Source organism: Rhinichthys klamathensis, unplaced genomic scaffold (genome assembly GCF_029890125.1).
Source record: "Rhinichthys klamathensis goyatoka isolate OS25496 unplaced genomic scaffold, OSU_Roscu_1.1 h1tg000363l_1, whole genome shotgun sequence".
Lineage (NCBI taxonomy): Eukaryota > Metazoa > Chordata > Actinopteri > Cypriniformes > Leuciscidae > Rhinichthys > Rhinichthys klamathensis.
The window spans coordinates 80,273-96,122 of NW_026606872.1; the positions used below are offsets into that span (position 1 = coordinate 80,273).

At 43.4% G+C, this 15,850-nt stretch overlaps 1 protein-coding gene across 3 annotated transcripts in view; it reads left to right on the forward strand.

The window, feature by feature from the left end:
• Window positions 1-15,850, forward strand: part of map3k1 (mitogen-activated protein kinase kinase kinase 1, E3 ubiquitin protein ligase) — a 76,837-nt gene that overhangs the window by 26,207 nt on the left and 34,780 nt on the right. Inside the window, exon 1 of one of the 3 annotated variants that reach the window (XM_056233213.1) lies at window positions 15,633-15,733. The exons of the other annotated variants lie outside the window; for them this stretch is intronic. The gene's annotated coding sequence lies outside the window, so the exon portion shown is untranslated. Of the gene's footprint in view, window positions 1-15,632; window positions 15,734-15,850 lie in introns of those variants that run through there. 3 annotated transcript variants of the gene reach the window in all.

A 15,850-nucleotide genomic window follows, 5' to 3' on the forward strand; every position in this document is an offset into this window, starting at 1 on the left:
TTGACTGGCACATTTATTAACAAGGATGTTGGCTCTAAAGTTACTTTTTACCTGAATGTAAAACGGACCCGAAGGCAATGTGTAACATGCTGTGTGTTCGTGCCGCACAGGAGTACATGTAGGTCATGTGATCGCAGCCTCAGATCTGCACTCTTCATCATCATCATCATCATCATCACTCAGGGACTGGACTGGGGTCTCCATTCTATATGTGTGTGATTGATTTAACATGTTTTATTTGACAAAATGTCAGACAATACCATTAGCTGATGTATGATGCACTAAGTCTCTCTCTGTGAGGTTTGCTCACACCAAACATGCCTGATGTTTCTTAAAATATCCGTTTCAAATAAAGCCGATGCGGTTTGCGAGCTGATAGTCTCACGGGTGGATGACTGATCGTTCGGTTTTAGAAATGTGTTTTTGTCAGCGGTATTTATGTGTTCGTCGTTGGGTTTCTGCTCAAGAGGTCAAATATCCCGTGACAACTTTTAATGTTTAACCTCAAGATAGTCAATGATTCAGCGTGAAGTGTTTTCTCTGATGGTGACTGGTAGAGATGTTTCCTTTTGCGTTAGTGGATCACAGTCTTGTTTAATACAGCTAATGCTAACGGGACTGAATGGAAAGTTCGGTCTTCTAAATGCATGTCTGCTTTTATAGCGGTTCCAGTGTGTGTGTGTGTGTGTGTGCAGTTACGCTCCTCACTCCTTCACCAGTGTGTTTCATGAGCTCTAGGTCCATCTCCGGGCCCGCGCTCCAGTTCCAGCGCTCCCGTCAGAGATCGCGGCTCAATCGGCCTGACATTGGGTGTGTGTGTGTGTGTGTGTGTGTGTGTGAGATAGTGGAGGGGGAGGAACACAAGTGTCCCGTGATGGGGGTGCAGGAATGTGATCAGAAACACTGTTAGCAACTGTCCTGCGCACCGAACACACACACACACACACACACACACACACCACAGCTCTCGTTTGCTAGCGCACGTGTTCAGGAGCCGCCGGTCACACGGAGCAGGGGCCGATGGTGTGCTCTTGTAGAGTGTGTGTGTGTGTGTGTGGGGTTAGTCGGGCTGTCCTGCTGAGCAGGGGGCCGGTGGGCAGATTGTGGGGTCGTGCTGCTCTAGTTGGGCTGTGTGTGTGTGTGTGTGTGTGTGTGTGTGTGTGTGTGTGTGTGTGTGTGTGTGTGTGTGTGTGTGTGTGAGAAGCGTCTGCTGGGAGGAATTTCCCTGCATTCCTGGTTCATGCCAGAGCAATGTGCAGATTGAAGGATATAAAAACACAGGGAAATGCATGACTCTTGGCTCTTGGCTATGCTGTGCATGAGGAAAAGGGTTAAAATGTCAACTTTACCAAAAAAAGAAAAGAAAGAAAGTGTAAATATAACAGCTTAGTCTACTGATTGAAAGCAACAAGACTGTTCAAAGCTGTAAATAATCAGGAAAAACAAAACCACAGACAAGTGTAGGGCACAATGAAATTGGTTTTTATTTTATTTTTCCCCAATTATGATATTTCCCCCCTATGTTTTCATTCCATTTGAATGGTTAAATTACATTTTAGTAATCAAAATAATGTCTAATTAATTAAAATCTTGAATACAATTTATTAAAAGTTTAACAGAAATAAAAAATGTAGGGCCCTATGAACTCTCTTATTTACCCCAAATTGTGTTCTTTATTAATTTTTCTGTTTTAATGGATTAATCAAACCTTAACCATTTAAAACATGTCTAATCAATTGAATAAAAAAAAAACTTAATTTAACATTCTTTATAATAATAGGGCCCTGTAAAATGTTTTTTTAAAGTCTGTGTTGTCTTTTTTTCAGATTTTTTATTTAAATACAAATGTATTATTATTAAAACAATGTGGTAATCAAATGAATTTTATTCAATGCACTAATACAGCAATATAATAATGCACAAAAATACAGCATTTAATCATTAATCCAAACATTAATCCAAATCTCACTGTAAATCAAATTGAATCGTTCTGATTTTGCGAGAAAAAAAAAAAAAAATCTGAACCGAAAACCTATGAATCGATTCCCTGTCTACACAAACACTCACACACCTGCTATTAAGTGTGAACTGGTGAAACACACACACACCTTCACCTTCCTGTATAGACTCTTCCTAATGAAGGCAGCCGTCGTCATCTGCACCTTACAGGCGCCGGTGATCCTACAGTACGCTCAAACTCTGACCTGCTTTCTTACTGTACTCAGGGCTGTGAGAGAGAGGAAACCCTAAACCCGCTCTATTGTGGACGTGCTGGGACTCTCTTCTGCAGTTTCAGTGTCAGTCCAGTTATGATATTGTGATACAGTGGCATGTATTGAGTTTTGACGTTTTGCAGTGGGTGTATCATATTGTGAAGGATTCCCAACCTAGTTCTTTCCCTCTTTTCTCTTGCTAAGTCACACAGAGTTTGTTTGTTCCAGCCCTCATACACACACACACACACACACACACACACACACACACACACACACACACACACACACACACACACACACACACACACACACACACACACACACACACACACACACACACACACACACACACAAAGATGCTTTTTATACAGTCTCTCTCCCAGCACAAACAAGCCTACTCCCATATGTATGCATTATTTTCACAAATCTTAATGCATTCTTCAGTTCTTGCAAATGGTAATTATGCTATTTTTTGATAACATTTAAGTCCAATTTTTTTTTTTTTTTTTTATGTTTTTCACTTTTTAATCATCTAAATAATTGTCTGATTCCTCTAAGAATATACTCTTTTCTTCAAAAGTTTGGGGACAGTAAGAAAAAAAAAGAAATTGATACATTTATTCAGAAAGAATTCATTAAATTGATCAAAAGTGACGGTAAAGTATTTTATAATGTTACAAAATATTTATATTTCAAATAAACACTGTTCCTTTAAACTTTCTATTCATCAAGGAATCCTGAAAAATAAAATTTACCACATTTTATATAATAAATGCAGTAATATTGTGAAATATTATAACAATTTAAAATAGCTTTTTAAATGTGAATGTTAAACTGTAATTTATTCCTGTGATCAAAGCTGAGTTTTCAGCATCATTACTCCAGTCTCCAGTCCCACATGATCCTTCAGAAATCAGTCTATGATGATGATTTGATGATCAAGAAACATTTCTGATTATTATCAGTGTTAAAAACAGTTGATTTTTGTGAAAAATGTGGTACATTTAGTTTTTCAGGATTCTGAAAACTCACTCACACAAACTTTTGAAAGTTACACTTCTAAAAGGTACCTTGTGTACATGATTAATCTCTAAAGGTGCATATTAGTACCTTAAATGTAAATATTATATATTTTTTACTTTACGCTACAGTAGGTATATATCTTTTACTTTACGCTACAATATAGGGAAATTACAATATTGTTATCCTAATCTCTACACATGCAAGAGATAACTTGAGCTTTTATTTTGAGAAAAACTGCAGTTGAGCTTTTATTTTGGCAGGAGAAAAAACAGGTTTGCAAACGTGTCTCACTCCAAATCAATGCTGTAATCATCTGCCCATTAAGATGCTGGAAATTATGCAAATGCACTACAGTTTCAAACGCCGGGTTCCGCATCCATCGTTTAAATGTGTTTACCGTGGCCCATTATGGTCATAATAAAGAGTATAAACTATATAAAAGCACATCTTAGTAAGATATGACAACATTTTAATCTTAAAGTTAAAGCTGTAAAGGTTTTTTTTTTTTTTTTTTTTTTTTTTTTTATCATTGGATATTCAAGGAAGTTGAAAACCCAATACTTACACAAGTGTAATTGTAAAACAGTCCTGTCGTCGACAGCGCACAGTGGATCTTGAGAGAGGCTAGGCCGTGTAGGATAGGATCCCTCTGTTGTGTCCTTCATGGCCTGATCGGGTGTGTCCTTCATGGCCTGATCGGTTGTGTCCTTCATGGCCTGATCGGTTGTGTCCTTCATGGCCTGATCGGTTGTGTCCTTCATGGCCTGATCGGTTGTGTCCTTCATGGCCTGATCGGTTGTGTCCTTCATGGCCTGATCGGTTGTGTCCTTCATGGCCTGATCGGTTGTGTCCTTCATGGCCTGATCGGTTGTGTCCTTCATGGCCTGATCGGTTGTGTCCTTCATGGCCTGATCGGGTGTGTCCTTCATGGCCTGATCGGTTGTGTCCTTCATGGCCTGATCGGTTGTGTCCTTCATGGCCTGATCTGTGGTGTCCTTCATGGCCTGATCTGTGGTGTCCTTCATGGCCTGATCGGTTGTGTCCTTCATGGCCTGATCGGTTGTGTCCTTCATGGCCTGATCGGTTGTGTCCTTCATGGCCTGATCGGTTGTGTCCTTCATGGCCTGATCTGTGGTGTCCTTCATGGCCTGATCGGTTGTGTCCTTCATGGCCTGATCGGTTGTGTCCTTCATGGCCTGATCGGTTGTGTCCTTCATGGCCTGATCGGGTGTGTCCTTCATGGCCTGATCGGTTGTGTCCTTCATGGCCTGATCGGTTGTGTCCTTCATGGCCTGATCGGTTGTGTCCTTCATGGCCTGATCGGTTGTGTCCTTCATGGCCTGATCTGTTGTGTCCTTCATTGCCTGATCGGTTGTGTCCTTCATGGCCTGATCTGTTGTGTCCTTCATGGCCTGATCTGTTGTGTCCTTCATGGCCTGATCGGTTGTGTCCTTCATGGCCTGATCTGTTGTGTCCTTCATGGCCCGATCTGGTGTGTCCTTCATGGCCTGATCGGTTGTGTCCTTCATGGCCTGATCGGTTGTGTCCTTCATGGCCCGATCTGGTGTGTCCTTCATGGCCTGATCGGTTGTGTCCTTCATGGCCTGATCTGGTGTGTCCTTCATGGCCTGATCGGTTGTGTCCTTCATGGCCTGATCGGTTGTGTCCTTCATGGCCTGATCGGTTGTGTCCTTCATGGCCTGATCGGGTGTGTCCTTCATGGCCTGATCGGTTGTGTCCTTCATGGCCTGATCGGTTGTGTCCTTCATGGCCTGATCGGTTGTGTCCTTCATGGCCTGATCGGTTGTGTCCTTCATGGCCTGATCGGTTGTGTCCTTCATGGCCTGATCTGTTGTGTCCTTCATTGCCTGATCGGTTGTGTCCTTCATGGCCTGATCTGTTGTGTCCTTCATGGCCTGATCTGTTGTGTCCTTCATGGCCTGATCGGTTGTGTCCTTCATGGCCTGATCGGTTGTGTCCTTCATGGCCTGATCTGTTGTGTCCTTCATGGCCCGATCTGGTGTGTCCTTCATGGCCTGATCGGTTGTGTCCTTCATGGCCTGATCGGTTGTGTCCTTCATGGCCCGATCTGGTGTGTCCTTCATGGCCTGATCGGTTGTGTTTCTCATGGCCTGATCGGGTGTGTCCTTCATTGCCTGATCGGTTGTGTCCTTCATGGCCTGATCTGTGGTTACCTTCATGGCCTGATCTGTTGTGTCCTTCATGGCCTGATCTGTTGTGTCCTTCATGGCCTGATCTGTTGTGTCCTTCATGGCCTGATCGGTTGTGTCCTTCATGGCCTGATCGGTTGTGTCCTTCATGGCCTGATCGGTTGTGTCCTTCATGGCCTGATCTGTTGTGTCCTTCATGGCCTGATCGGTTGTGTCCTTCATGGCCTGATCGGTTGTGTCCTTCATGGCCTGATCTGTTGTGTCCTTCATGGCCTGATCGGTTGTGTCCTTCATGGCCTGATCTGTTGTGTCCTTCATGGCCTGATCTGTTGTGTCCTTCATGGCCTGATCTGTTGTGTCCTTCATGGCCTGATCGGTTGTGTCCTTCATGGCCTGATCGGTTGTGTCCTTCATGGCCTGATCGGTTGTGTCCTTCATGGCCTGATCTGTTGTGTCCTTCATGGCCCGATCTGGTGTGTCCTTCATGGCCTGATCGGTTGTGTCCTTCATGGCCTGATCTGTTGTGTCCTTCATGGCCTGATCGGTTGTGTCCTTCATGGCCTGATCTGTTGTGTCCTTAATGGCCTGATCGGTTGTGTCCTTCATGGCCTGATCTGTTGTGTCCTTCATGGCCCGATCTGGTGTGTCCTTCATGGCCTGATCGGTTGTGTCCTTCATGGCCTGATCGGGTGTGTCCTTCATTGCCTGATCGGTTGTGTCCTTCATGGCCTGATCTGTTGTGTCCTTCATGGCCTGATCGGTTGTGTCCTTCATGGCCTGATCGGTTGTGTCCTTCATGGCCTGATCTGTTGTGTCCTTCATGGCCCGATCTGGTGTGTCCTTCATGGCCTGATCGGTTGTGTCCTTCATGGCCTGATCGGGTGTGTCCTTCATTGCCTGATCGGTTGTGTCCTTCATGGCCTGATCTGTGGTTACCTTCATGGCCTGATCTGTTGTGTCCTTCATGGCCTGATCTGTTGTGTCCTTCATGGCCTGATCTGTTGTGTCCTTCATGGCCTGATCGGTTGTGTCCTTCATGGCCTGATCGGTTGTGTCCTTCATGGCCTGATCTGGTGTGTCCTTCATGGCCTGATCTGTTGTGTCCTTCATGGCCTGATCTGTTGTGTCCTTCATGGCCCGATCTGGTGTGTCCTTCATGGCCTGATCTGTTGTGTCCTTCATGGCCTGATCTGGTGTGTCCTTCATGGCCCGATCTGGTGTGTCCTTCATGGCCTGATCTGTTGTGTCCTTCATGGCCTGATCTGGTGTGTCCTTCATGGCCTGATCGGTTGTGTCCTTCATGGCCTGATCTGGTGTGTCCTTCATGGCCTGATCTGTTGTGTATTTCATGGCCTGATCTGTTGTGTCCTTCATGGCCTGATCGGTTGTGTCCTTCATTGCCTGATCTGTTGTGTCCTTCATGGCCTGATCGGTTGTGTCCTTCATGGCCTGATCGGTTGTGTCCTTCATGGCCTGATCTGTTGTGTCCTTCATGGCCTGATCTGTTGTGTCCTTCATGGCCTGATCTGGTGTGTCCTTCATGGCCTGATCGGTTGTGTCCTTCATGGCCTGATCTGTTGTGTCCTTCATGGCCTGATCGGTTGTGTCCTTCATGGCCTGATCGGTTCTGTCCTTCATGGCCTGATCGGTTCTGTCCTTCATGGCCTGATCGGTTCTGTCCTTCATGGCCTGATCGGTTGTGTCCTTCATGGCCTGATCGGGTGTGTCCTTCATGGCCTGATCGGTTGTGTCCTTCATGGCCTGATCTGTTGTGTCCTTCATGGCCTGATCGGTTGTGTCCTTCATGGCCTGATCGGTTGTGTCCTTCATGGCCTGATCGGTTGTGTCCTTCATGGCCTGATCTGTGGTGTCCTTCATGGCCTGATCGGTTGTGTCCTTCATGGCCTGATCTGTTGTGTCCTTCATGGCCTGATCGGTTGTGTCCTTCATGGCCTGATCGGTTGTGTCCTTCATGGCCTGATCGGTTGTGTCCTTCATGGCCTGATCGGTTGTGTCCTTCATGGCCTGATCGGTTGTGTCCTTCATGGCCTGATCGGTTGTGTCCTTCATGGCCTGATCGGTTGTGTCCTTCATGGCCTGATCTGTTGTGTCCTTCATGGCCTGATCGGTTGTGTCCTTCATGGCCTGATCGGTTGTGTCCTTCATGGCCTGATCGGTTGTGTCCTTCATGGCCTGATCGGTTGTGTCCTTCATGGCCTGATCTGTTGTGTCCTTCATGGCCTGATCGGGTGTGTCCTTCATGGCCTGATCGGTTGTGTCCTTCATGGCCTGATCTGTGGTTACCTTCATGGCCTGATCGGTTGTGTCCTTCATGGCCTGATCGGGTGTGTCCTTCATGGCCTGATCGGTTGTGTCCTTCATGGCCTGATCGGGTGTGTCCTTCATGGCCTGATCGGTTGTGTCCTTCATGGCCTGATCTGTGGTTACCTTCATGGCCTGATCGGTTGTGTCCTTCATGGCCTGATCGGGTGTGTCCTTCATGGCCTGATCGGTTGTGTCCTTCATGGCCTGATCTGTTGTGTCCTTCATGGCCTGATCGGTTGTGTCCTTCATGGCCAGATCTGTTGTGTCCTTCATGGCCTGATCGGTTGTGTCCTTCATGGCCTGATCGGTTGTGTCCTTCATGGCCTGATCGGTTGTGTCCTTCATGGCCTGATCGGTTGTGTCCTTCATGGCCTGATCGGTTGTGTCCTTCATGGCCTGATCGGTTGTGTCCTTCATGGCCTGATCTGTTGTGTCCTTCACTTTATTTGGATTGAAATTATAGACCTGGGCCTTGACTTGGCCACGCTTTCATATTTTGGTTCATCATATTGAAAGGTCCCCTTATCATTATGTTGTAAGGTTCAGCTTACATTGCTTTGACACTGAAGTCCAATTCACACCGCACAGACAAACGCGATCAGTGTGTTAGTCCTTTTTGTGTCTGCTGGCGTTGGTCGTTTGTTTTCACTGAACATGTTCAATCAGCGTTTGTTGGCGCAGTGTGAACATGACTATTATTTTTCATAAAATTAAAGTTCCAAAACTTTCTGGCGTGTTCGCACCGCAGGAACTAGGAACCATTTTAGTTCTAGGAACTCCTTTTGGAGGAACTAATTTCTCTCCTGCTTCAGAGTCGGTCTAAACCAGCGCTATAGGAACTACAGTGACGTTAGTGATACTGATTGGCCGAACGCACGCGAAACACCAGCACCCGCCATTTAAAAAGAAGCTGTGTAAACACACAGATTATAGCCAATATATTCACTCCAGAAACTAACTCTACGAACATGTAAAACAGTGATAGATGGACCTCTCGACCTTTACGCTGAGGAGAAAACCCAACGTGACTTTGAGGGGACCCAGAGAAACATGATTATGTATTTCTGCTCAGCAACAATGGACATCAAACACACGGCATACGCTAATAACCTTTCATACGGTCTACTTTCTATGTATAACGGTTCTATCTAGTAACGTATTAGACGACTGTTAGACAGATCGTAAACTATATGAACTCGGAGAATGCGAGCGCTGTTTGTTTGCTCTGGCGTTCTCAGCGCCGTCAAAATAAAAGTCACAACATTGAGCGCGGCTTACGTCACTTCACAGCTCCTGCTGGCGGTGCGAATGCAACCAGGAAAACGCTCCTAAGGGAACCATTAGTTCTCTGGGAATCACCCAGGTGGCTCGCTCCTACAGCTGAGCTCCTACAGCTACCCGGAGCGAAAGCCCCTTATGCCACAGCGACGACACAGTATTCTCTGACGCAGCTCAGCCAGGCCTCGTGAGATGCACGACGGAGGAAAACACACTTGGATGTACAGGAGCTGACGGCAGTAGATGTTGCGGCTCTGTGCTCAGTCGCAAGCACATTTGGATGTGGTGTAGATGTGGTGTAGGCTGGGTCGATGCGGTCAGTACGGCCTGCACAGATCACAGCGCGAGCTGCAGTTATAAGGCACGTCACACACTTTGATGTGTGTTCTGCAACCGGCTAAAAATATCAAACATGTTAGATATCCTTCAAATGGATGAATTATAGTCTAAAGTTAATCTGTGCCCAACATTTCGTGCCTATTTCCTCTAAAGCTCACTTGAATTTGTTGTGAAATAGATTAGACATGATGTTATGGTGCCGTGAAAGTTTGTGTGAAAGCAGGTTCATAAAGAGGCGCCTTCATACACACAACACTTTCTGTTTGGCCGTTTCCAGACAGTTAAAGGCTGGCGGTGGAGTTTGCTTTGACATGTCTGCTTGTTTCACTCTGTGTACCAAACCTGAGGAAAACAGACCGATAGTCATGTTCAGCTTCATCATCTCTAATGTGCTTTCTCCCTGGGAAATGTACTAATGCTCAAAGCAAAAATGTGACTTGGGATTTTCACTGGAAACGTTTCACTAGTCACTGTCTCCACTAGCACAAACCTGTGTATATAGTGCTGATCTCACTCCTGGGCCACTCTATATTAGGAAATAATTTATTACGAGGTTGACATCTCAGATGACTTCCAAAAATAATACCCGGGTTCCTCGCTCACGTTCGGCTGGATGGACCTCTGCAGCCAACAGCCGTTCTGATCTGATGCATCTGTGGATGTTCATTGGGTGAAAAAAGACCAAGGTTTAGTGCCATCATTGTATTGAAAAAGCATGTTTATTATCCACATCTTGTTTTATGCTCCCCTTCTTCGAAAGAGTGTGTAAACTTCAGGCTATAAAACAAAACAAATAAAATACAATCATTTCATCAAGTGCTTCAAAATAGCAGGTACATTAGAAATTAAAGTGTGTAACAAGTAAGAGGTATAAAGTCACACACATTTCCTTCTTTGAATATTTGTTATTACAATATTTTTTAGGCAAACACTTATTAGTTACAATGTTTCTTTAAAAAACAAACAAATATTACTTTGCATACCTCAAACACACGCCACACTATCAGATCAGGCTGTTCTGCAAACATTTTCACATTACTTGGGTTTTTTAAACGCTTACAGATACAATATCATAGTAATATTAAATATTACTAATAAATAGTTGCTAAAGTTGCACTGGTGATAAGTCTCTGAACTGCATTGAACAGCATAAGCACTTTGTCTAAGCACTTGACTTGTCTAAGGGCTTTGTTGTAATCAGTGCGTTTGTTGAAACCGAGGAGCAGCTTTTATGTTTTTTATTTAACATTAATGCATGTTGACCTATTCTAGGGTGACCAAACGTCCTGTTTTCCCAGGACATGTCCTGTTTTCACGTGCTGTCCTGGCCGTCCTGGCTGTTTTTTATGAAGTGATGAAAATGTCCTGGTTTTCATTGTTTTTCATTGGGCCATTAAGAAAGAAAAACAGGATAAAGAGGAAGAAGAAAACTAAATTGTGCCGAGTGTCCTGGTTTTTGATAATCAAAATATGGTCACCCTAACCTATTCCATTACTCCCAATAATCAATATGAGCTTTTAAAATAGCATTTTTAAACAATGTCTTATGGCTGGTACCAGTATGATCACAGATATATTACGTTTCCTAGATGGTGTAGTTCCTGTGAGCTTTCCCACCCGGGGGTTTCTCAGGTGTACAGTAAGCCAGTGTGTGCAGTGATTGAAAGCACTAGTTTCACAGTGTGACCCAGTTGGCCTGTGTCTGAGTGTGATGATATCGTGGTAGCAGCTCTCTGCGTGTGCCAGTTCACATCACAGCCGGATCCTGGTGGACGAGCGGGACACAGTTTGCTCTCTGTAACGCCCCTGTCATGCTTAAAGGGGTCATCGGATGCAAAATTCACTTTTATATGGTGTTTGCATATAAATGTGTCTTTGCAGTGTGTGGACACAACCACCATACAATGAAAAAAAGGGGTGAGCAGTTGCTCATTATCATTTAAAGAGTCATGTCATGCACCAAAACGGGTCGCTGTGAACAGCTGTTTTTGAGGAGGTAAAAGGGTGTTGTTTTACACAACCATTGAGGAGTTTTAACCAAAGTATGTTACAAACTTTACACGAAGACCCTAAAGAATCATATCAACTTGTGAAAATGGGCATCCTGATGACCCCTTTAAAGGCAAGGTAACCTGGTGAACTCCCCTAAAGCAGTAGACATTAATACTCCATGCCTGTCCTGTTCCTCAGCTGGGGTGGCTAGAGATGTTGGCAGGACAGTGTTTTCAGAAACATGTATTTCCCAAGCCCTCCTGCAGTCGGTCCTGTCCGTGTTCGCTCTATCTGAGCAGCTGTGTTAGGATGGGCCCACGGGATAACATCATGTGATTTAAACTTCAAAGGACATTTGATGGTAACAAAAAAAATGCTACATCATCACCAAATATTGTATTCAATCTTTTTGTCAACTTTTCTTTCAATTATTTCTTTTTGGATCGATCGATCGCTGGCGTTATTTATCCAAGCTTATGTACCTCAGTTTTTGATTGTAAAAAGCATTATTTGTGGATAATTGGCAATTTTACATAAAATATGAAAAAAATTGCACTGTTTATCACACTAGTGTGTTTTAATGTTTAACCAGGAAATTTGTTTTGAAATTATTTTATTTTGTACAAAATGGAACAAAGTCACACTTGACAAAAATGACCGGCCTATACATTTTATAAATGGCTTATAAATCTCTTGTTATTCTATTTTATCACAAATATTGGATTCAATCTTAGTTGACAAAAAGATTGAATCCAATATTTGGGGATAAAATATTGTAACGAGTGATTTATGTTTTTTGTTTTGTTTTTGTAAGTCGATAAATTTTTGACCGGGAACACCACAAGTGTTATAGTTTTTTTCAACACATCACAAGGGTTAAAAAAAGTAGGTATATTGCTTAAGAAGAACACGGATGTGCATCTCCAGACCTGTGGAGTTCACCTCATCAAACACCCCTGAACCAGCTAATCCATGTCCAGACAGGCTAATCGAAGGCTTTGCTTTATGATTGCTGCTGGGTAAAGCTGTGAGCGTTTCACGATACGCCGTCCCTGTTTATCAGTATTTTTTGGTTTGTCTGTTTGATAGGGTTCGTTTATGGCTTGTTGTTTGCTGGTTTAGTCAGCTCTGGTTGGTTCAGTGGCTGTTCTGAGTCCTGACTGCGGTCCGAGCGCTCGGCCCCTCCGGCGCACACATTGTGCTGGCGTAACCGGAGCGCTGAGAGCGGGCGGCCCGTGAGAAAGGGTGTGCACCGCTACAGGCCTGCAGTCTAGGCTTACGTGGAGCCCGAGATGCATTCCCAGCGCTGGCTCCTCCACAGCCCACCTGCGCGGCCCACAATGCCTCTTTGTTCCTGCCCCATGGCACTGTGGGATAGCTGTTATCTGAGAGGCAGGGGTTGGCCACCACCGACTTTCCCATTCAGAGTAAAGATGCTGCATTCCTGCTCTCCGGTTTCGCTGTGGCTCAGGCTCGTGAGAGCTGCTTTCCCAGTGTGGGAGTCTGTTGTGCACTCGCACGCTTCGTGTGGCCGTTTGCGGTCGCGTTAAAGTCGCACGGTTCTCGCACAGAACATTGAGTGCGAGAAGTAGCGTTTCAGTCAGTAAATAAACAATAGAAAACTTGAAACCGTCTGCAGATTAATGTAATGTTTATCAGAACTTTCTTGAGCAACAAGATCAATTTCTTACGGTTTATGAAGGCGAAATTAAGTTTATTCTCAATCACTGGTTTCTGCAGTGATGTTACCACATGCTAATGAACACAATACTTATTTTAAAGGATAAATGTTCATGTAAATATTAACCATTGAAATTACAAATATGGCATGCAATGCAAGTAATCATAAAGTAGTAATAAAGAACAAAGAAACGCATTGCAATATATAATAAACCCGTTAGAACAAGGATACAAATGAAGTGCATGAGGCTTGAAGTTTTTTATGTATTTAATAACAACAGCATTAATTATTCAAATAAACATCTAAAATAAGCAAGGGAAATAATAATGGTATTATAAAAACGGCGATACCAAACTAGCGATACCAATATTTAGGCCTTTTGATAATATTTAATACAATTTAATGATATTTATTATAATATGTAATTTTATTATTAATAATGTTTTAATAAATGTAGGGCTGGGATTAGGTAAAATTTATTTTTAAAAAGGGTATTAATTTCTGTAATTTAATATTTGCTGTTTAACTCTAGCAAATATCACTGATGAAGCTAAATAATCCAAAACTAAATGTGACATTTAATTTCTGTAGGCATTACTATGTGTTGGTGTTTATTTAAATTAAAAGTTATGGTTCATTATGGCCTGTAATTGTTGTTAATAAATGACTTCTAAAATGTTAATGATGGCTTTCAAATATAATGTTTAATAGATACTGGTTGCACTTTATTTTACAGTATGTATATGTATTGTGCACTTCCAGTGTACTTAACCCATGTAGTTACCTTACACTACTCAGTACATTTGTGGGTAAGTTGAGGTTTAGGGGTAGGTTCAGGGTCAGTACCTAGTTGTTACCCAGTTATTGTCATTACTACAGTAAATAGGCCTACATAGTACTATATACATGGGGAACAGGACTGTAAAATAAAGAGCTACTGATGTACTGGTAATCCTGGCCTTTGTTATTTACAATCTACTGCCTTTGTTAATTTTATATTAAAGGTGGGGTAAGCGATATTTGAAAAAAGCTATTTGAAAGTTGGTCGGACCGACACAACAACAAACGTGTGTAGCCAATCAGCTTTAGGGCCGTATGATGGTGGAGGAGAGAGAACGAGCCGGAGGGAGATCTGAAGAAAGACTGTAGAAAGAGAGATGGCTGAGAGACATTACAAAAGAGAAAAGCTCAGAGGAATATGAAATGAAGGGTCATGATCAGGAAAGAGCTTTAGGAGTCGGACCCGTGTTTATATTAGAAAAGCTGTCCAGCGCTGGAGATAGCTCAGCGGGAAGGCCTGATGACAGAGGCTGCTTTGCTTCGCTCCACACGCGAGTCACACTGGGTTTGAGCTTTGGAGGCGGAGCTATGAAGGGAAGGGTGTGTTTGTGTCGGTTGATCTCCAATATCAACAATGTTCAGCAACAACTTTGAGAAATAACATACTGCACCTTTAATTTGGGTGTTCAGTGTCAGTATTTTTGACAAATTTTTAATGTTAAGTATAATTTAATCCCAGAAGCCTGTGTGTGTAGTTACTCAAATGTAATCGATTCAAAGTCTTCGTTAATTACATACACACCACGATTGACTCCCCCATTGCATCATGTGACAGACAGCTAGTCCAGCACACTATTATCATCAGGAAACCTGTGCTGAGAGATTATAGTTGTGACTGATGGATAGATTTAAACTTTTATTTGAGTGCTGGTGAGAGGGGTTAATAGTTATTCTTTAAATGTACATATTAACATGTCTCTATGGCTTTCTGCAGATGACCATAATTATCTTTTACGTCGCTATTATCGTCTGACACGCTGTTTTGAAGCCACGGCTGGCCATGTTTTTAATACAGCATGTCAAGTTAAAACGGGTGCGTTCAGATGTCGAGATTCTGTGCTCTTTTACATTTCAGCTGCAGTTTGAAAGGGGAAAAGACGTTTAAAAAGTGTTGCATTGAACTGGAAGTCACCTTGTGTGTTTGGGCCGCTGTCTAATGAATCAAACCATAAGAATCACAGAAAGTTTGGCCCCTCGTTTGGTTTTCATGGTCGATCATTAGTGTCACTTTCGTATACCCGTCCCGTGCCCATCCTCCATTATTAACCACCGTTAATTGACCAGCTGACCAGTCCAGTGAAAGCACAAGCAGTCCCTATTTCCATTTTCATTATAGACACAATATAAGCAGTATTTTATTCTGACTGTCAGTATTCAGAGTGTACTACTATAGAAAGTAACATTAGCAGTTTTTCTGCAATGTTAGAGCCGTGATTGAAGAACATTGTTTCAAGGTTAATGTCAGTGATTTGTATCATCACTCCAGCTTTTGCTCGAGCTTTAGCCATCAGTTGGTCAGCAGATACGCTTCTGCAAAAGAGTAGCAGTTTGACGTCAGCGCACTTCCTCGTGTGATGTGACAGGAAGTCTGGCTTTCCTGTCCCGGGCTGCTGTTGTTGTTGTTTTGCAGCGCTCGCCGCTTCTTATAGAGCATCCTGAAAGAGGCGAAGGGACCCCCGTGATCCTGCTCATTACTCCTCCACATGTGGACAGCACACAGCTCCAGACGAGTGCGCAGACTGACTGTCGCTCGCTCGCTCTCTCTCTCTCTGACGGGCGGTTCAGGGGCTTTTCCAACATTCACTTTAATGATGTTTAATCGGACCCTCAGTTGTTATTTTCATCTTGTGTAAATTGATCCATTACGGGTAAGATGGCAAGAGATGATTTCCTCCATGCACTATACAAAAATATTTCTCTTTGAACCATTTTTTGCAAAAACTCTGTTCTGCATATTTATGTTGAACCTCATCTTGTTACACACA